This window comes from Protopterus annectens, chromosome 5.part1 (genome assembly GCF_019279795.1).
Source record: "Protopterus annectens isolate FY-2018-M chromosome 5.part1, PAN1.0, whole genome shotgun sequence".
NCBI classification, from domain to species: Eukaryota; Metazoa; Chordata; order Ceratodontiformes; family Protopteridae; genus Protopterus; species Protopterus annectens.
Window position 1 is genome coordinate 96,462,358 of NC_056736.1, and position 22,723 is coordinate 96,485,080.

A 22,723-nucleotide genomic window follows, 5' to 3' on the forward strand; every position below is an offset into this window, starting at 1 on the left:
GGCAAATAAATGCAGCAGTCTCTCTATTTGTCTGACCCTGAGCAATGTCCTCAGTGGAATAAATTAATTGTGATCAAAAATAAAACAGTGAAAAAATAAGGGTATGCTTGAAGCACATTTGCTACATCTGAACAGACTTTCCCTGTAAACCAAGAAGTATGAGCAATTTCTTCCTTTTTGACAATTTTATATAGCAAAGAATTTTGCATTATGGCTTTGAGCTATTAATGTTGACTTGTGTGGATTAAAGATTTGTGCACATGAACTTTGTCACAATGTTCTAAATCCTTCACATTAAATATTTCCCCCCTACTCTTTCTGATTTATGCTTTCTAGCCATCCTGGTGCCCCATCCTTGGATGGGTTTTCCACTTCCTACTTCCTCCCCCACACTTTCTCTAATAAAGAGCTATGGCCAGCATGGATCTTAAAGGCATCCTGTAGAGTCATGCTGGTGACTGCTTCTGTAAGGGGATAATTAATGATGTGCCATCATTTCCCCACCCCTTCCCCTGCATTTGTCAACTAAGTCTGTGGGCTACTCCCTACATGATCCATGCCTCTCCTTAACGAGCACCTTAGATGAATGTCCTCCTCCTGAGAAGGACAACCCATCCCCCAGCCAAAGTCTCAGATACGCAGACTGCCAATTGAACCTGGGTTGCCTGGGTTGTGGTTAGGGCTTTATCCCTTCCACATTAAACACTTACTTAACCAAAATATGTTCATTGTAATTTAAGCGGCCCCTTTCCCTTCACAAGCTTCTGGTATACCTGTGATTTTCCATGTCATCAAGCTTATTTTTAAACCCTCAGTTGCCTTTTAAGAATTTGAGCAAAATGATATGTGCATTACTAAGCTTGATTTCACATTTGTGGAATCATAGACCAGATAATGGAACAATGTTCTCCATTTTTACCATTGTGTGCTTAACACCATTCTGACTGCCTCATTGTGATGTTCCCTCTCTGGGCCAGTAATCAAGGAGCTTGAATCCTCACCAGTGACACTGGAGGGGGATGTTCACTTGGAACAAAAATAGATACACACAGTATTTCCAGATGTGGCTCTCTGCATCAAGCACAGTTTCCCTTAAGAGCACACAAGGAACACACTCAGTCTGGTGTCTGGATTTCTCTCTCTCCAGGTCCCCAGTGAGAGTCCCCAATGACACAGCTGTAGAGGTGAGTCTTCAGCTGTGTGTCCAAGCCAACTCCTTCACCACTCTCTCTGTGAAGCCAGTGCTTAGTGTCCCTGCTCCAAGCAGCTGACAGACCCACTATTTGAGATTTGATTTGCACACACACATACTACTGGGTAGAAGCTGGCACAGATTTACTAGATATGCCCCCTTCTGCCCAGACTATAAGGTAGTTACTGCCACCAGACAATCCAAAGTCAGCTACTCTAAGGCTCTTACAAGGGTACTCAGTTATACTGAGTGAAATTAATACTAATACAAATAGTAGTGTTTTGACCAATGCAGTAAGGCTTTCAGGAGTGGCCAGAGTGACACTGAATAAATATAGGGACTCTTAAATGTTAAAATATTCTTTAAAGTACAAGCCGTAAAGGAAAAATGTAAATATATTTAATAATAAATAATAAAATAGCATGCCAATGCTAAATGTCTATTTACAATAAACACCAGAGGTTCAATCACAGGAAATGTTAAAATAACACAGATGAATAGATTCACACTGATACAGAAAAGCAGTACTTAACAAATCTCACTATATTTTCCTGACTGATCTAAAGAACTACTATTCCCTGGTCACTTACTAGAGCAAGGCAAGATAACGTAGGTGAGGGGTCTTTCTTTGTCATGTTCCAAAAACAGAGTGGCCTGACACTTCAGTCTCATCTAGTATTAAAACATTATTTTTGCCCTGGGTTATAGAATAACATCACATACATCTGGTCATCTGATTTTGGTTGCCATACTGCCCCCTTTCCTAGCAAATGATCCAGGATCTCACACATATATATCAATGATACTCACACACACACACACACACACACACACACACACACACACACACAGAGCTTTGCAAAGATTGGTTGTAGCCTCTGGACAAATGTCAAACTTCTATCCTTCCAGTTTAGCAATTAGTTCACTGCTAAAGACAATACAGAAGGCTTCTTAGTACTTGTTTTCCTAGACATTTTGTCTCTGACTGTAATCAGAACTGTAAGACACAATCTTTATGGCCTAAATTAAGTAATTAAATTTCGCACTATTTCTCAAAGTTAGCTGGACTGAGATTAACCACTTCTCTTTCAGTAGCCTCTCTTAACATATATATATATATATATATATATATATATATATACATACACATACATATATATATTCTCAGTTGCAACAGTACAGTCTGATATAAATATATATTTCTTTTTTGTCGAGCAGGGCACACTGTTGGTACATTTTAACACAAGCAGCTTTACAAATACATTTTCAACACAAACATCTGTTCAAATCAGTTTGATATACAAATGACATAATTCTTTGCAAAATTCCAGCTAGCTGTGCTGGCATATGTTACACATCCACTGTCCTACTTCTCCTGGCATAGCTGGCAATACCTCACATCGTCACACTCCTCTCTGAATGTATGCAATTTACTGAATGCTGCAAAGCAAGTAATTTCAAGTGTACAGGTCTGTTTAAAGCCATACCTGTCAGGAGCTTTGAAATTGATAGAAACCAAATTACTAAAGAAAAGGCAACTGTTCCAGCAGCTGCATGTGAAAGAGAATTGGCAAGGCAGTACGTAAATGACATTTACTAAGTATTTCAACAGTTTACTTTCTAAAGAATGCAAAATATTACCTTTGGCCTGGACTCACAGGTACTACAATACACTCAATGCATACTTTATTCCAAGGAAAGGTAAGGCTCAACAGTTGTTTATCACTGTTTGATAGAAGGCTTCATGAAAAAAAAATGTTCCGTGTTGGCAATATTGAAATACTTTGTCCACATTAAACTGCATTTTGAATCATTAGAAATCAGAGCAGCAAGGTTCTCCATTTTCAACTTCTCGCTACCTGGACATCCTGTCGGTGACTCTGCTGCTCAGTTTTCCCACATTTCTGTTAGATAGTCATCATTAACTGTTCCTTTCTTTGTGCCAGAGAGAGAATGATGTTGTGATACCCCACCACTGGTTCAGTAATCAAGAAGCCTCAATCCTCACCACTAGCACCAGTAGGGGAAGCACATTGGGAGGATGACAGATACACAGTAAAGTGCAATTTCTCTTAAGAGCACACAGAGACCACAGTCAGTCCTGGGCTGGTTTCTTTCTCTTTCTCCAGATCCCCAGTAAAACTCCTCACTGGCTAAGCTATAGAGTTTAGATGTCGGCTGAGTGGTGAAGCCAAGACCTCCAGCACCCTCTCTGTCCAACCAGTGCTTCGTGTCTCTGCCCAAGTAGCTGACATGTGCACACTCGCACACACACACACACACACACACACACACACACACACACACACACACACACACACACACACACACACACTGTAGTGGAGATTTGTTTTACACACACACACACACACACACACACACACACACACACACACACACACACACACACACACACACACACCTGGGAAATGCTGACACAGTTTTACTAGCTATTCCCCCTTCTGCCTAGGCTGCAAGGTAGTTACTACTGCCACCAGCCACTTCTTTATCAGCTACTTTAAGGCCATTAACAAAGGGTGTCCAATCTTACTGTGTAATGTTACTATCAATACAAATGGTAGTTTGACCAAGAGGAAAGCTATTAGGAGTAGCCTACACAGTGTCACCAAATAAATATGCAACTACTTTTAGAACTTAAAAATGTCTCAGAAAGATCAGCCACAGTGAAAGGTTTAAATATACTTAATAAAAATATTAAAAGAACAAGAAAATTGTATATATTTACAATGATATCAGAGTTCAAAATCACAGGAAATATTTAAAACAACATTGCAGGACAGTTCCTAATAAAAAAGAAAAACATCTAAACTATGCTTAACTATATTCCTGACTGAATCTAAGAGAATTACTATACCCTAGTTCACTTACTTAATTAGAGCAGCAAAAAAGATATGTGGTGAATGGATCTTGTCAGGTCCAAGACAGAATACAGAATGCTCAATCTCTCTCAGGGAGCTCTTAAATTAATATCTCAAATATTACTGCTGGGATAACTTGCAGAATGACATCATTTCTTGTCATCTGACTTTATCCCAGGTAAAACCCTCACTGCTGAAAGCTAGCAGTATTTAGTACCCACCTGTGAAAATACCTAGACCTTAGATCTTTTGGCAAATGGTGGAAGTCATGAAACAATTTATATACCTCTATATTTAAAGACAATACAGAAAACTTCTCTAGTAAGACAGTATGTCTTCTGCTGCACTGAAACTGAAAGATAACATCTTTTTATTGTGTGGCCATAAAGTAATTTAATTTCAGTCATTTTTCTGAAGTTAACCTCCCGTGTTCCAGTTTCCATTGTTAAAATATATACATTTAAACAGTTGCAATAGTGTGTGTACATTTTCTGTTCTCTTCCAGCAGGGCATGCTGTGGTTACATTTTAAGCACTTTGCAAAAACCTTTTCAGCACACACATCTGTACCAGAAGTTTGATATACACCTGACATACAGTTATAATACATTTGTAACACAAGTATCTTATATGAATCATGTTGATAATCACAAATGATATATAATCATTTACAAAATATCAAAATAGCTGGGCTGGCAGTATCTCCTTTTATGGCACCCCCCTTCGAAGACTCAAGCTAGTTTTTCAAGTGACCCTTGAGAAACATTGCTTGAGATGGATGAGCATGTCTTGGAAAACCTTGCCCCATTCCCTGTCTTGAGATTCCAGTTTCCTTGGCATTGCTAACCCCAGTACAGTGTTGCATTGTCCTGCCATATACCTGCAATCCTAGGCTCCACCATAGTAATTTGGGATTCTGCTGGCTGGCTCCCTATAGCTATAGATCCCACTCAGACTTCTCCTGCCTTGTACTGCAAATACTTAGCACCAGGGCCTCCCTATCATGGTAAGGTTTCATCATGTTCACATGGTACAGTTTGTGCCTCTGCCTCCTGCCCAGCAGTTCTACCATGTAGTTAACATCACTGACCTTCCTTACCACATTGAAAGGTCCCCCCAGCTTGTTGTGTCTGACAAGAATGAGAACCATAACCCATTGCCCCACAGCATACTCTCTAACTCAAGCATTCCTGTCACACCAGACCTTTTTCTGCTGTTGGGCTTCTACCAGGTTCTCCTGGGCCAAGCCCATGTGTTCCCTGAGCCTTGTCCTGAGGTTTAGGACATATGTCACTACAGACTCCTTGTGGGATTCACACTCACCCTCCCACTCATCATAAATCAAATCTAGAGGTCTCCTCACCCTATGTCCATAGAACAACTCAAAGGGTGAAAAACCTGTGGATTCCTGGGATACCTCCCTATAAGCAAACAACAGATGGGGAAAATATTTGTCCCTCTCCCTCTTAAACTGGTCTGCAAATGTCCATAAAATGGTCTTTAGTGTAGAGTTTAACCTCTCTACCAGACCATTAGTCTGGGGATGGTAGAGAGTGGTCTTTAGGTCCTTCACCCCACAGCACTCCCACAGACAAGCCAGCAGGTCTGACATGAAATAGGCACCTCTGTCAGTCAATATTTCTTTTGGGAAACCTACCCTGCTGAAAATCTCTAACAAAATATTTGACACCTTTTCTACCTCAATGGAGGACTGAGCCACCACCTCAGGATATCTAGCATAATCTACTACCACTAGGATATATTTCTTCCCTGTGGAACTTGGGATACTCAGATACTCAGAGGCCCCACAATATCCAAAGCTACCCTCTGAAATGGGTCCTCAATCACAGGCAAAGTCAAAGGCACTTTCACCTTTTCTCCTTCCTTGCCTACCTTTTGGCACTGCTCACAGCTCCTGCAGTACCCTGTTACATCCCTGGAAATCCCAGGCCAATAAAAATTCAGTATAATGTGTCTCTTGGTATGCTTTATGCGCATATGACTTGTAAAGGAAATGCCATGGGCTATGGCTAGAAGTACCAGATGGTAGTTTCTGGGCACTACTAATTACTGTATTCTCTCACCCTCTAGCCCTCCCTCAGGGGTCCACTTTATATACAGTTACCCTTTGTCCCAGTATACAGATTCTCCTTTTCCTTGATAATCAGGTGCCTCACTGGCTACCTCCTTCAAGCTTGTAATTTAGGGTTTGAGAGCTGAGCCTGTCTTAATTCTCTCTCTTGGTAACCCTTCCCAGCTCCCCTTCCACAGGAAGTCTGGTATACTCTAACAGTGGTGCTTCACTTTCAACCTGGGTACTACTACTCACCTTTACCCTTGCAGTCAGTCTGTCCAAGGGAATTTCAACACCCACAAGCAGCTGTAGCTCACCTTCAGTCTCACTGATACAGGGTAGCTCCCTCTATGAAGTAACCACCTCACCAGTTCTGGCTTCAAGTGTGCATCTGTTTGGGTCCCCCCAGGGTACCAGACTCACATGTTTGTCTTCAAGCCTGACTGCTTGTCACTGGATGCACACAAGGTACTGCATTATCAACATCATTCCCTATCAGGACATCTGCAGGGATATCCTCAGACTCACCTACTTGCTTGCTTCCTTTTCCACCCTTCCAATCAAGGTGAACCCTAGCCAAATGTATTTGGAATGGGGTCCCTCCTTAAGCTCTGAGTGGAGTAGACTGCCTAAGCAAGTAGTGCTCCTCTGTAATTGCAAACTTCACAATGGTTATATCAGAGGCTGTGTCTCTCTTAACAGTGGCCTGTTTCCCATCTACTAAGATAGGATATAACCTCTTGTGGTAGTTTTATTACCCTTGCTGTCCCCAGACAACTTACTGCTGGGATTCTATCATTCCCACTTACTGACTCTCCCAGCATTTGTTCTCCGCCTTGCTTCAGTGGACATCTATATGCTACATAGCCCCACTGGTTGCATTTAAAACAGTTAACCCTTGTTCTGACTGTGTACCTGAACTAGTGGTTTCCCTTTACTGCCAGACTCTGTTGGCATGGTTTAGGCTGCTCACCATGGGTTCCATTCGACCCATGAGCACCACTGGATATCCCTTTCCTGTGCAGTGATGCCCTGCTTCCTAGGTATAGGTCTCCCTTTTTCCCCAACTCATTTGCTGTGTTACATTGCTTATCTGCCAACCAGATTCATATATGCTGAGGCAAAGTGCTAAGGGCTTGTTCCCTCACCAAAAGGTCTGCCAGCCTTTCAAAATTGGTGATCTGACACCCACTCATCCAGCTATGAAAATAATGCTTACGTCAGCAATATATTCACACACACTTTCATCAGCCTTGCATATATGCTCACAAAACTTTTTTCTATAAGTGTCAGGTGTTAACTTAAAACACTTTAATAAACAATTGTTAACAGTATTACAATTTAAGCAGTCAGTATCAGACAATCTAGAAATAGCAGTTGCAACTTTACCATGGAGTAAGGGGTCAGGAACCATACCTAGAGCTCTTGGTCAACATTATACTGTTTGCATACCCTTTCAAACATATGAATGAAACTATCAACATTATCACCCTCTGTAAATTGTGAAAGAAATTTAGTGACCTTTGTTGCTTTTGGGGTTAATTTACTCCCTTTCCCATTACCTCTATGACCCTGTTGAAGAGTCAGCATGTCCTTTTCATGTTGCCTCTGCTTCTCATTTTCCTCAGCTTCCAGGCTTCTCAGTCTATCTGCTGATTCTAATGCCATCTGTTACTCCTTTTCTTCAGCCTCCAAGCACCACAATCTCTCTGCTGATTCTAGTTCCAACCGTTTGGCCTCCAGTTCAAGTCTATTTAACTCCAGATGGATTTCTAAGTCCTCTGAGGAAAGGTTGAACTGTCCATTTTCTGAGAGTTGTACATCTCCAAGGCCAGTGCGGTTGTTCTCCTGGTTGCTGGTTTGTGATGCAGCTCTGTGACTAAGGATGCAATAATTTCTACTTTAGTTAGGTTGGCATCCTTTGGTCTGGCACATCTCAGCCAACTGGATCCTTGTCAGCTTGCCATAATCCTCTGCTGACATCCTTGCCTGCTCTCCCTGACTAACTAAGCTAACAAAAAATAAATAAAACTGTTGTGATATGAAATTCTGAATGTTTACTGTGTGGCTGATTGAGAGTACAAACACCTTCCTTAGTGACCACTGTTTACAGGCTATATGAACACAATATCCACTCCACTGAATCCTAATATGTGGATATTCCACAACTCCAACCAATAAATGTGATGCCCCAATAAAGGCCCAGTAATCAAGGAGCACCAGTGAGGGACATAGATTGGGAGGATGACAATTACACACACACAGTAATGTGCAATTCCCCTTAAGAGCATACAGAGACCACAGTCAGTCCAGAGCTGGTTTCTTCCTCTTTCTCCAGGTCCCCATTAAGACTCTTCACTGGCACAACAATAGAGTTGAGATCTCATCTGAGTGGCCAAGCCAAGACCTCCAGCACCCTCTCTGTCCAACCAGTGTTTCATGTCCCTGCCCAGGTAACGCGCGCACACACACACACACACACACACACACACACACACACACACACACACACACACACACACACACACACACACACACACTCTCTTGGAGATTTGTTTTACACACAGACACACACACGCCTGGGAAAGGCTGGTATAGGTTTACAAGCTATGCCCCCTTTTGCCCAGACTATAAGGTAGTTATTACAACTGCCAGCCACCTCTTGATCAGCTACTTTAAGGCAATTAACAAAGGGTGTCCAATCTTACTGTGTAATGTTATTATCAATACAAATAGTAGTTTGACCAAGAGCAAGGCTTTTAGGAGTAGCCTACACAGAGTCACTAAATAAATATATGAGTACTCTCAGAACTTAAATATGTCTCACAAAGATCAGCTACAAGGAAAGGTTTAAATATATTTAATAATAAATATTAAAAGAGCAGGAAAATGCTCAGTATATATTTCCAGTGATATTAGAGTTCAAAGTCACAGGAAATATTTAAAACAACATTGCAGGACAGTCCCAAATAAATAAAGAAGAGCATATAAACCATGCTTCACTATATTTCTGACTGAATCTAAGAGAATTACTATACCCTAGTTCACTTACTTAATTAGAGCAGCAAGACAGATGTGTGGTGAATGGATCTTGTCAGGTCCAAAACAGAATACAGAATGCTCAGTTTCTCTCAGAGAGGGCTTACATTAATATCTCAAATATTACTGCTGGGATAGTTTGCAGAATTATATCATTTCTTGTCATCTGACTCAATCCCAGGTAAAACTCTCACTGCTGAAAGCTAGAAGTATTTAGCATCCACCTGTGAAAATACATAGACTTCAGATCTTTTGGCAAATGGTAGAAGTCGCAAAACAATTTATATCCCTCTACATTTAAAGACAATACAGAAAACTTCTCTAATACAGACATTATGTCTCCTGCAGCACTAAAATAGAAAGAAAACATATTTTTTGCATGGCTGTAAAGCAATTTAATTTCGGCCATTTTTCTGAAGTTAACCTCCTGTGTTCCAGTTTCCATTGTTAAAATATATACATTTAAATAGTTAGAATAGTGCATGTACATTTCTGTTCTCATCCAGTAGGACATGCTGTGGCTACATTTTAAGCACTTTGCAAAAACCTTTTCAGCACACACTTCTGTACCAGCAGCTTGATATACATCTGAGACACAGTTCTAATACATTTGTAACACAAATATCTTATATGAGTCATGTTGATATTCACAAATGACATATAATTATTTACAAAATTGCAGGTAGCTGGGCTGGCAGTATTTCCTTTCATGACAGATATTATCAACATTTTCTGTTTTGATAGCTGTATTGTCCTCACATGCATGCCCTTATGTTGTCACTTACTGCATCATGATTTGTATTCCAGATAGCATTGCATTTGTAATACTGATGATGTTGTGCCTAATGGTAACTGCATGTTTCTAAGCATGGCTCACTTATCTTTTCTCTTTTGTCTCACTGTGGACAATGTCTTAACAGTGTTCTTCAGCATGAAATAATGCTGAGCATCTGCTGAAATACAGTATGTCCTAAGGTCTGTATGTTTTCTGTGCATAACTGCTGAAATGCAGTATGCCCTAAGGTCTGTATGTTTTTTGTTCATAACTGCTGAAATGCAGTATGTCCTATGGTCTGTATTTTTTTCCCTTACAATATATAGGGCAACTATGTAGAAACATGCAGTTACCACAGACACAACATCATCAATATTACACATGCAATGATGTCAGGAATACAAAACATGATGCAGTAAGTGACAACAAACTGAAACTAGTAAACACTCGCAGAGATTACAGTTGAAACAAGCCTAACTCTTTCTTTTGAGGAAGCGCACTCATTGCTTCTCGCTTCAACCCACTCCATTCGCCCTCACTAATGGCTCACTCCACTCCCCTACCCTATCCCCATTCCCACCCACACTTTCCTTCCTTTAATTTATCCTTAACTAACCACACCCTCCCCAGTCCCATCCAATCAAAACATAATTCTGCTCTTACCATACTTATTACTCCTCTCATTTACACCCCTGCGGATATTTATACCTCCCTCTCACAACTCATTTTTAAACACATGTTAAAACAACACTTATTACTAAGAATATAAATTCATAACTACCATAATGAAACTAACCAACTCTACTATTCTCACCAATATTAAAATATCATCATACTTTACTACATTTTCATTACTAATTCTGGCAACACATTGCTCAATCTACCACACTACCATACAACAACCTATCACCTACCACACCACCTCTACTCATACAAATCCAACACACACAACTAAAAACATCCCCATATCACCATCCATATTTAACATAGACATTAAACACATTGCCCACTTCACCCTACTACCTCATGCTACTACTACTAACCCCTCCACTAGATTCAGTAGACAAGTATTAAAATTCCTTAAAACCCTGACCTCTATAACCTCCAACTTAGCTCTCAGTGGTGACATTCACCCTAACCTTGGCCCACATACAAAACGTCATCACTCAGGAACAAGTAATTCCAACCAAACAAAATGCTCACTAATTCCCACTAGGAATAAATCTGAACTTCTAATTCTAAACCTTAATATTAGAAGCTTGAACAACAACATTAAAGAACTACATGCAAATCTAGCACTTTATCCCAAGAAATAATCCTTCTTACAGAAACCTGGCTCAAACTACACACCTCCAATAATGAGATTCTCCCCTCTGGATATAATATCTTATAGCTTGATAAATCAGGGGAAATGGGTCGAGGTGTTGCTTTTCTATATAAAAATAATTAAAATTTTGAATCATCCAACAAAGACATCCCTCTTTTAACAATGCAGAAGTATTACTAGCTAAATTTACCCTGAACTCAAACAAACATATCAGTCTAATTGGTACCTACATCCCTCCTGGTAAAAAAACAAATACAATGGAAAACTTACTAAGCTGGGCTGACAAATCCCTTCCCCAAGAAACCATTATTCTAGTGGATTTTAATATAGATTGGTCTGCTTGTAACTCTCAAAACCCCACTAATCACATTAACCTATATAGCTTTACCCAGACCATACAAAGCCCTATCAGGATAAGTAGAACATCCAACAAACAATCCACTCTTGACTGGATACTAACCAACAAACCATATCACATACTCCACTCTGGCTGTTTCCCAGACTCCTTAAGCAATCACCACCTTACTTATATTATCAGACAAAAAAACTCCAACAAACAAATAAGAAGTACAAAGCAATTTAACCCCAACAACTTTATCAGCTCCCTAAACCATTGCAACTGGCTACCACTGAAACATATTCCCCTGGAAGATGCTCTCCATCATTTCAACAAAACCTTCCTCTCAATAATAAACATGCAAGCTCCTATCAGAGCCATACGTATAAAATCTAACTATGCCCCATGGATAAAAAAAGAAACTAGGTCACTATTAATTGCAAGAGATAAAGCATGGAATCAGTGGTACAAAACTAAAACTAATACTGCCAAACAAAGCTACCAAGAGCTCATAAACAAGGCTAAAAACAGATCAAATGACAAAAAAAATATTACACCGAAATCCAAACTAAATACCATAGAAATCTTCAAAAATTCTGGTAAACGATAAAAACATACTTCAACCAGGTAAACCAACTACCCCACAATCCACCACCTCAAATAAAATAGACAACATAGCTACCCAATTCAACAAATACTTTACAGAGTCAATAATAGCCCTATCCATTCAACAACTAACCCCTACTATGCCAGACAGACCAACTCCCAATGAAACTGGGACTACCTTCTCTATTCACCCAGTCTTTACTAAAACCATAACAAAAATGCTTACTAAATTGAAACCTACAACGCTAGCTGCTGACAATTTACCACCTCAATATCTAAAAATAGCAGCCAAAGGAATAGCATACCCAGTCACCTTACTGATAAACAGATCCATAGTTTAACAAAAAATCCCAACTTTATAGAAAATATCCCATATAATCCACCTCCACAAAGGTGGTGGTAGTACTGACCAAACCAACTACCAACCTATTGCTATCTTATGCCCACTCTCCAAGATACTAGAGAGAATTGTCCACACACAACTCATGTACTACCTTCAAACAAACAACCTATTAACTCTGTCTCAACATGGTTTTCATCCAAATCACAGTACAACCACTGCCCTACTAACTTTCACCAACATAATAAATCAACACAGAAATAATCACAAATACGTATACTTTATATTCTTAGATCTATCAAAAGCCTTCAATATGGTGTCCCACAGCAAACTTCTTTCCACTCTTTCTTCACTAAACCTTTCCCAATTCTCACTTAACTGGTTACAAGATTACTTGACTGGATGTCAGCAAGCAGTACTATGGCAATGAGAACTCTCATCCCTATTACCTACCACCATAGGCGTCTACCAGGGCTCTATACTAGTTCCTCTCCTATTCTCATTATTCACAAATAATCTCCATAAGTCAGTCCCACAGGCATCCTTAATTCAGTACGCAGATGATTCCACAGTGATCTGTGCTGCCTCCACCATTCCAGAACTACAGATACTCACCCAAAGCTCATTTCTTGCAATTGAATAACAGCTAACCAACTCCTAATTGATACTGAACCCCAACAAAACAAAACTCATGTTATTTCATCCCACCAAAGCCACAACAACCCCCTCCACATTCAGTATAGAATCTGCTAATAAGACTATAATCTCACTCACTGCCCATACAAAACTGTTAGGAGTAGAATTCGACAATAACATGAGATTTGATTTCCACATAGCTTAAACCATTAAAAAAGTCCACAAAAAACTAGGTACTCTATATAGGAATAAATTATACTTTACCAACTATACCAAAGCCACTATAGCACAAATACACTTAATCTCTACCCTCATGTATGCATCACCAATTCTCACCAACCTTAGGAAATTGGAACTCACAAAACTCGAAACATGCTACAACAAAATTGCAAGATTCGCAGCCAAGTCAAACTCCAAATTACATCACTGTACATCACTCAGACAGCTTAAATGGCTAGAGTTTTTTCAACTATTACATTACAACCAACTAGCTATGACCCATAAACTATTCTATGACAAAGAAAAGACCCCTAGCCTGCAAAATCTACTACAACCATACTCCTGCATCAGAACATTATGTTCTAATAATACATCCCTAATAAAAGTCTCCACTGCCAGTAATCAGGCTGGGGAATCTCTTTTCTCCAACTGTATAGCTAAAGTCTGGAATACTGAACCTTCTAATATAATATATACCTCAAATCCACTGCAATTTAAAACTTTACTAAAAACCCACCTAACCAAAAACTGGATATGTCCATGTAGGGCTCCTGATTAATCCAGTATGTTTTCCCAAGCTGAATTTAGATGAGAGTCTCTCTTAATAGTCATACACAAAATGTATGACATAAACAATACCTTGAATTACAATTTAGTAGTATATTTCTAATTACACTAAGAGTCCTATACTCTAGAATTTTAATCTTGTTGTCTTGTATCACAATTTAGTATAATGTTTCTAATTATACTATGTCCTACATTCTATATTTCTACTCATGTCTTACTGTGATGATTGTATTCTATTGAACATTTGCTGTATTGATCTACTGTACTTGTTCTATGTATTATTTGTTGTATTTTTTATGTGGAGCTTTTCTCCCCGGGCCTCCACTGAAAAAGGACTTGCATCCAGACGGACTTTCCCGGTTAAGAAATATTAAATAAATAAATAAATAAATACAATTACAAGTACATTCCCACGGTACAGCATTTAACAACCTGAATCATGTTCTCCTTGCCTCTTCAAAGCTCCTAACAGCAGCACTGCCAATTCAGAAGAGACAGGTAACACTGACTATGAAGAATCAGAGGGCCTTCAGATTTGTACTACATGTGACTTGACTACTTGACCTACTTGGGTCACATAGGTTCATAGGTAGTTACTAGACTATTGGCCCAAGGGCCTACATAAGCCTAGCCAGCAAGGTTCCATAGCTTATGCCACCCAAGAAAGTTATTTTCCTGTGCCACTTTCCAGCAGAGACACAGAAGTGATCCCAGGGGTATATTTCCTATTTCCCATCCACTCATCAAGATTTTTCTTGAAGGGTGCTAATGAAGAACTTTGCTTGACATAGATGGGTAGCTTGTTCCAGAGTATAGGAAGTCTCTGAGACAGGAATCTATCCCTCCAGCGTGTCCTGTTTATTGTGGTGACAAGGTTTAGGTCCCTAGAGCGTGTAGCTTGGAGGGATTGGTATTTCTTTAGGTGTAGCATGTCCAACAGCTCTGGGTTTAACATAGCTTTATATGTTAGGCAGAGATCACCTCAGAGTAGGTGATATGCTACGGAATAAAGCTGGAGTTTTCTGAGGCGGTCAGTGTAGGGCATTTGTTTGAGGTCAGTAATCCTCTTTGTGATGTACTTCTGTGGCCTTTTCAGCTGCTGCAGATGTCTTGTGAGGTACATTCCAAAATGGGCGTTGTACTCTATAATGGGTCTGAGTGACTAGTAGAGGGGAACAATGACCTCTTTTTTCCTGGATGAGAACCCTTTTATGATGAGATGTGCCACGTAGAAGGACTTCCTGACTACTGTGGCGATGTGACTATCAAAGGAGAGACTACTGTCCACCTGGGTCCCAAGGTCTCTTATCACGCATTCGATGTTTCTATATGAGCAAGACAAGCTGCAACTCTTACTTAACTAGTAGTTCAAACCAACTGCCTGAAATCAGATCAATTACCTTGTGTTTGTAAAATTATTTTCTCCAGCATCAGTTAACTTTATAGTGGAGGTGCAGGTATCACCTTTGTAAAACTACATCTGTTAATACATGTTCTGCGCAGTCTTAGATCAGATGAGGGAAGGAATCTGTTTGTAGTCTTTTGTCTAATAGCAGAGGAGATTAATATTCATTCACTTTTCTCCTTCAATAGTTGTCATATAAAATACCACTATCACATAAAATTTTACTTGTAAGTGTGGAAACAGAAACTTATATCTACAAGGATGTCCTGTCATAGTTAGATTACTTCTGCATAATTTCAGGTAGATGTGACTGTAAACTCTAGTAGTGGAATTCAGTGATGGATCAATACTAGGCCTCTAATAGAGACAAGAGCAGCCCAATAAATGCTTATCCTTCCTTTCTTCCTTCCTTCCTTCCTTCCTTCCTTCCTTCCTTCCTTCCTTCCTTCCTTCCTCCCATTTTAATAATTGCTGTTGAAGATGCATGCCCTGCCTTTTACTTTTCTGCTGATAGACCTTCAATCGTTTTACCAATTGTAACAAAAAAAAAAAAAAAAGATTATGACTAGGGTAGACAACAACAAATGAGTGTATTATACCTAACATTTGCTGGTACTGCCTTCCTGTGCCTCATTATTCACATGCATTTAGAACTACTGTATTGCAATATATTGCTATTTGTACATTTGTAATTTCTTATTAGGTAATTAATTTTGTAGCTCATTAGGACTCTAACCACAGAATTTCCTTGATTTGTTATATTACCAAGGGCTAGTCACTCATCAAAGTTTATTTTGAGCAGAGTTGGGGAAACTTTGCTTAATATGGAGTGAGAATCTATTCCACAGACTGAAGATCCTTTACAAGAGCTATCTATCATGTCAACAGGTTATATTTATATTGCAATATAGTTTTACAACCCTTGAAGAAATGTCAGTAGCATTATTTGTTTTACAGATATTTAATGGATAGGACATAATGGTGCCATTCATAGCCCTAAAAGCCAAGCAGAAATTTCTATACAGGACTCTTTAACAGATACAGAGAACAATTATATGGGCTTCTAGTTACTCAGGATGACTTATTTTCTTTGTTAGAAGCACATGGAGTCTCTCAAGTTGGGCTATATGCTTGGACAGGTGCATGCCAAATGGAGCATTATATTTTGTTATGGTCCAGAACACGGAGGAATAGAGAGAGAGTCAATGACTTCCTTTGGTCTTGAGACTATTCATTTAGCCTTTCCTTATGATAGCTGACCCATGTATGTCAAAGAGAGCTCATTATCTAACAAAAGTGCCTATTTCTCTTATAACAGTATCAACTTTGGGAGTTGGGAGTTAACAGTGTAGTAAGTGCTGAGATGTTCTTTGATCCAAGAATTACTATGCAGCATTTAGGCTATGGTCATTATACCAGGAATTAGTGTGGTTTTTGACATCCTGCAAAATGGGGATCATAAGGGGCATTTATGACCACACTGTTTGTAGTCTTCAATGAGCTTTTGTCAGGCAGAGCTCATTGACATCAGCCTGGACATTAAAGAACTATAACATGAAGAGTTATAGACTCAGCACAGAGCCCTGTGGTATGCTGCTTGTGGCAAGTCTCTAAGGAGAGAGTATGCTATGAAACCCCGTCATGTGCATTGCCTCCATGAGAGAAAGTTTGTGATTCAGATGATTATATATGGATTGTAATTTAGCCTACTGTGTTTATCTATGATTCCAGAGTGCAAGATAGTGTCAAAGCTATCTGCCAGATATATCACTCTTTCAAAAAAGTCTGTAAAATACAGTAGGTAAAACTGATTGTAATCAGAGGATTGCAGGCTACCTATGTCATTATAAGCTTCATTGAAATTTGTTCTGTTGTTTTGCAAATAATTTGTTGAATAGAGGAGACTTATGGCCTTTCTGGGGTAATTTTGGTGGAGTCAGGTGCAAGACTGCAATAAGGATAATTAGGGAGGGGACAGGGAAGTGTAAATTGAGCTAAATTTATTTATGAGTACACTGATGATGTCTTTTCTGGGTTGGAGAAAGAAGTACCATTAGAAATCAGCTTAGCGCAATATTGCATTAATTTTACGAAGATTCCTAACATAATTAAAGAAGGCTTTAAAGTATCTTTGGTGCTTGTAATTTTTAGTTTGTACTTAGCTTTGCAGGATTTAATGTTTCTACTGAGCTGCTTAAAGTCCTTTTCAAGATGATCTTTTCTATTCATTAGGAGGAGGGAATTTAAATGTGTTTTATAGGGCTAAGAGTATTTTTCTTTGGATGTATAGTTTCTTTATTGCAGGACCATACTACAAGGGCTTATTCCTAGTTTTGCTGTAATATTTTTATGGGTGGGGACAAATGTCTCTATGTAGGAATTAAGGTGGGAATTGAATTATGTGGTATAGATGGCTGCTTTGGTGACCTAGTACCCAAGGGGAGAGGTTTTGAAATTTCGTAATGTCAACTGATAAGGTCAGGAGATTGGTCTTAGAGAACTACCTAAACACTAAAGCATTGATTGTAGACTTGAACTGGCTTTTAAGGCAAAATGTGATGTCTGTGTAGACTGGTTTGACCAAAGACATGGAAAATGTTGAGAAGATAGGTGCAATATTGGTGAGGAAGAGGTTGAATAAGTTTCTGTCTATTTAACATAGTAATCACCATTATCATCCTTAGCTGCTAAGTACAAAAAAGTAATTTACATATATGTTTACAGCTTTTGGTCACAAGTAAAATCTAAGCTAAACATCACATTCAATAACATGCCACAAAATACATATGAAATGTGGCTTCAAATATTGTTGTTCTTTATTGTTCAGTAAAGTTGACTGCTACTCCCTCATGTCTCTGGTTTTGAACACAGATATTATTTAAAAACAAAATGTAGAGGGAAACAAAAGTTAATATGACTTATCAGTAGCAATGTCCCTGCAGATTAAGTATGATCTTTTCTTGATTAAAGAAAAGGAAATTCCAGCTATCTTTGCCTGCTGAATGCAATTCATTTGCTTAAATACCATTTTCAATGCATGACTTAGGCACCATGGAAGTCACATTGTTTGCGTTTTGAATTTTAAACCTTATTAGTGCATATGAGACATTCAAAAAGTTGCAAACTTACCTGCATGTTAGTCAAGTTTTCTGGGAAATAAGGCTAGCAGGCAACAAATTATAGGGGGTGGGGGAGTTGCTCACTAGGTCTGCAAAAGTATCTTTTTTTCATAGAGAGGGTTATGGGCATTATATATATATATATATATATATATATATATATATATATATATATATATATATATATATACAATGAATTGCTGGGATGGAAGATATACAGGGAACTCAATGATCTAATAAGTAGGGCATAGTATATTTGGAGAAAGAGTTAAAGCATAGCTAAAGATGGAAGCATGGTAAAATATCATTAAATGTACTTAAAGCTCAGAACAGAAACTGTTTCTATTTACTGTCTAGCAAATGTACTGCAATATAATTTGGCACTCAGAAAAGTAACCTCTTTAAATATATAAACTCTCATGTGTTGTACAGACAAATATTAAGTAAGCTAAGAAGACACCAGAGAAAGTTATCATCACAGAGACAAAGCAGAAGTCAAAGGATTCAGAAAGGATGCGAAATCTCTTTACAAACTTGAACAATTGGATTTTGTTGCTTAATTTGGTCTTTGTTGTTTGGATACATTCAGAGTGTATTTTTTAATCGAAGTAGGTAAGAATCTCTGATGCTAGAAGTATGCATGAATGGATACATTCCCTTAGTTCCCATAGCTGGGTTGGGAGGGTGGCCTAATGGTTCAGGTGCTTGCTTTACGAATACAAGGTGCAGGGTTTGAGTCTTATAAGGGATAATTGGCTAGGCTTAAAATGGCTTGCAAGGGTAGTTAGCCTAGTACTAATCTATGAACCTTTGATAAGGAAAGCAAGTTTTCACAATATAAATAAAACCTGGCAATGTACTTAGCACCTGCCATTCTCAAATAACTTATTGCAATATAAACCCAATGTACCTCTGTGATGTGCACCATACATAGGATTTTGCTCTCTTCATCTTGCAGAATTCTTTATGTTCACATACCTAATCTTCCTGTCAAGTCTTTCCCTCAAACTCAAATTCCATCTTCACAGACTATTCTCTCTCTCTCTCTCTCTCTCTCTCTCTCTCTCTTGTAATAACTCTATAGCTGTTAAAGGTTGGAGACATGTAGCTGAATCCTGATTTTATAAAATTTAATCACGGTGACACTAATATATAGAATGTATTCTATATATCATGGAGAAAGGTATGTCAAAGAATAAGAGAGAAGACTGATGGCCCTGGTCACAGGATAAAAAAGTACCCACTCCTGGTGTATGCACTAGTGCCAGGACTGCAAAAAAAAGTCAGTGTAGAATCCTCAGAACTTGGAACTATCCATACAACAGGGCTAAGCTAGGCTCAGGAGGTGTGTGGCCTACCCTGTGGTTGAAGGAAGAAATAGTCCACAAAAAAACACAAAAGCTGACAGGCCAGGTAGGATGCAAAGAAAAAGTATAGTGGACTGTTGAGGATAAGGAAGATATTATGTATTGTTACTGTAGTGCAACAAACCCAGAAGTTTCAGGCAGAGGATATGTAGCAGGAGTAAGAGATAAATTAGAGGATAGAAAAATACTGGTAACTATTTGAAATGTTAAGCCCTGCTAGAGCAAGTCCTAAAACAAAGAGACTGAATAGCTGAAAAAGGGACTTGGTATATGTAGTTTTTACTAAGCCCAAGATGACCGTTTCCCAAAATATTCCATGCTCTCTGAGGTATGGTGAACTTGGAGTTGATATATATAAGTTCAGGCGTATGGGGGGGATGCAAGAGGCTTAGCCACAGCAAAAAAAAAAAGGTTTACAGGAGAATAATGGTCTTCAAGATTCCTGGGTTTTCTGTCTTTTATTTTGACTTGTTGGCATTTGACATTATGGGTGCCAACATTTCAATCAGGAGCCAAAAATACTCGCAGAAGAATAACTGTTAATGGCTTCAGATAATAATTTAAGTTCCTTAATGCAACAGATCAGAGAAAACAAAACATTACCTAGATATGAATCATTAGGCCAACTGGTAAAGGAAGTAGCGGAGGAAGAGAGAAAATACAAAGAACAAAAAATAGAGGTTTTTGAAAGGTATAAAAAAGAAATACGTTTGTGACAAAAATAAAAGACAGATATGATATGGTGTGATATGTATGCAGAGAAGAAAGGTAAACTAACCATTTCAAAAATGCAGCTCCAAAGAAATTTGAAAAGAAATACATGCAAATAACTGATGCAGAGAAGAAAGGTAGACTAACCATTACAAAGAATGCAGCTCTAAAGATATTTGAAATGCAAAGACACCAGGATATGGTAACTGTCACAATATGAAAACAAGATCACAAAGGGTGAATGTAAAAAAATAGTGATATAGAAGTTAAACAAATAGAAATGGAAGTGAAGGATTTAGTGTGAAAACCTAGACACAGCAATATTGTGACATGATGGGCCAGTAAGTCCCCAGATGGAGACACAGCAGATGGAGCTGGATGACTCTGAAGAAGATATGTCATGGGCCAATGTTCTTGAGCCTTCTGCAGAAGATTTGCATGAAAGTACAATTAGAACTGGATAACAAAGGAAACACTGGAAACTCTTGTACTGGCAAATATTGTAATGTATTCAGTCAATAAGATTCCAGATGGAGGAGCAATAGATGGAGCAGAATGCATCTGAAGAAGATAATGTTGCATGGTGATCATCTTCTTGAGAAGACTCATATGAAAGCTAAGCTAGAGTTCAGTTAGAGTTGCACAGCAAGGAAAAGAACAGGAATAGAGAGCAAAATACACGCTCTCAGTTTGGAAGAAAGTGATGTAAGGGAAGTGCTGCTTGATTTAACAGACATGGCTAGACATATTAAGGTAGAAGAAAGGAATATATTACATAAAGTAAATAAGACCCAAAATGTTAGAAGACTGATAAAGTAGATGAACAAAGTAATCAGTGCTATTAAGAGAAATTCCTGTGTTGTAACAGAAATAAATAGGATTATATACCACAAAAACTTACAGTAACAAAACAAAGGAAGGCAAAGTAGAGGTGTGTAAGTATGCTTACCATTACAGCAGATGTTTGAATAGATCACTACTGCAGTAGCATAAGGTATATTTATTTATATTTGTTTATATTTATTCATTGATATTTGGTGTCCAGGAAAGTCTGACTGGGTCAGAAATCCATTTCCAGCAGAGGCCCAGGGAGAAAATCTCCAAAGAGTTATAATACTGGCAAAGAAAGTAGTTACACATAATTATCAAATATTACACCATTCATAATTATACATAGTTGTAGGCTAACACATTAATTAGGTGGTACAGAAAGTCTGATAATAACTTACATTAGGCTATTTAAAAAAAAAAAACATTTGATACAAAATATATAGTAGTCATATAGCAGAAAAAGGTAAAAATAATTTTTTTGAGCAGAGGTGATAGATTTATAGAGCACATCTAATAGTTAATAGAGTAGTAATTAAAGCACTAGTTAACACAAGGATGTATTTTTAGGGATTAATAAGATATGTTACACAGAGAAGTAATAATGCGATTCAGTTAATTTTTGTATGAGGGATGCTGCACTATAAGTCGAGGATTTTGTGGTATGAGGAGAGGAAGGATTGGTAGGGTGTAAGCAGGAGGGTGAATATGAGTGGAGAAAGAAAACATAGGAAGGTAGGGAAATTAACTGCTAGTTGTTGGGCATGAGCAGGTGGAGGAATTGTAGAGGTAGTTCTTTAGTGTAAGTTTGAACTGTTTGCATTTTTCTATACTGGTGATATTACCTGGACGGTTATTCCAATGTTTAGCTATGGCATAAGAATAGAGGCTCTCCCCGGCTCTTTTGTTGGGTTTGTATATGTCTGTGAATAGTCTGTTGGCAGATTGGAGGTTTCTGGTGGGAATATAAGCTTGTAGGTAGATTTTAGGGCTGGACAGTTGTCTGGTTGATATAGTAGTTTTGTACAATTGAGAGGTCTAAGTAGTCAATATGGTGAAGGAATTCTAGCCAGCTGATTTCCTTTAGTGCATAGCAGTTGTGAGTGCGATATGGTGAGCTGGTGGCAAATTTGGCAATTTTATAATAACAAGACTGCAAATTGGTTTTGAGAGAGGTATGTAAATTTGTAAAAATGGGAGCACCATAGAGTAAAGAGGGGATCAAACAGATATTAGCTAGTGCTTTTTTCGTATCTGGGTCCATAAAGCTTTTATGTCTATATAGTGTTCCTAGCCTGAAATT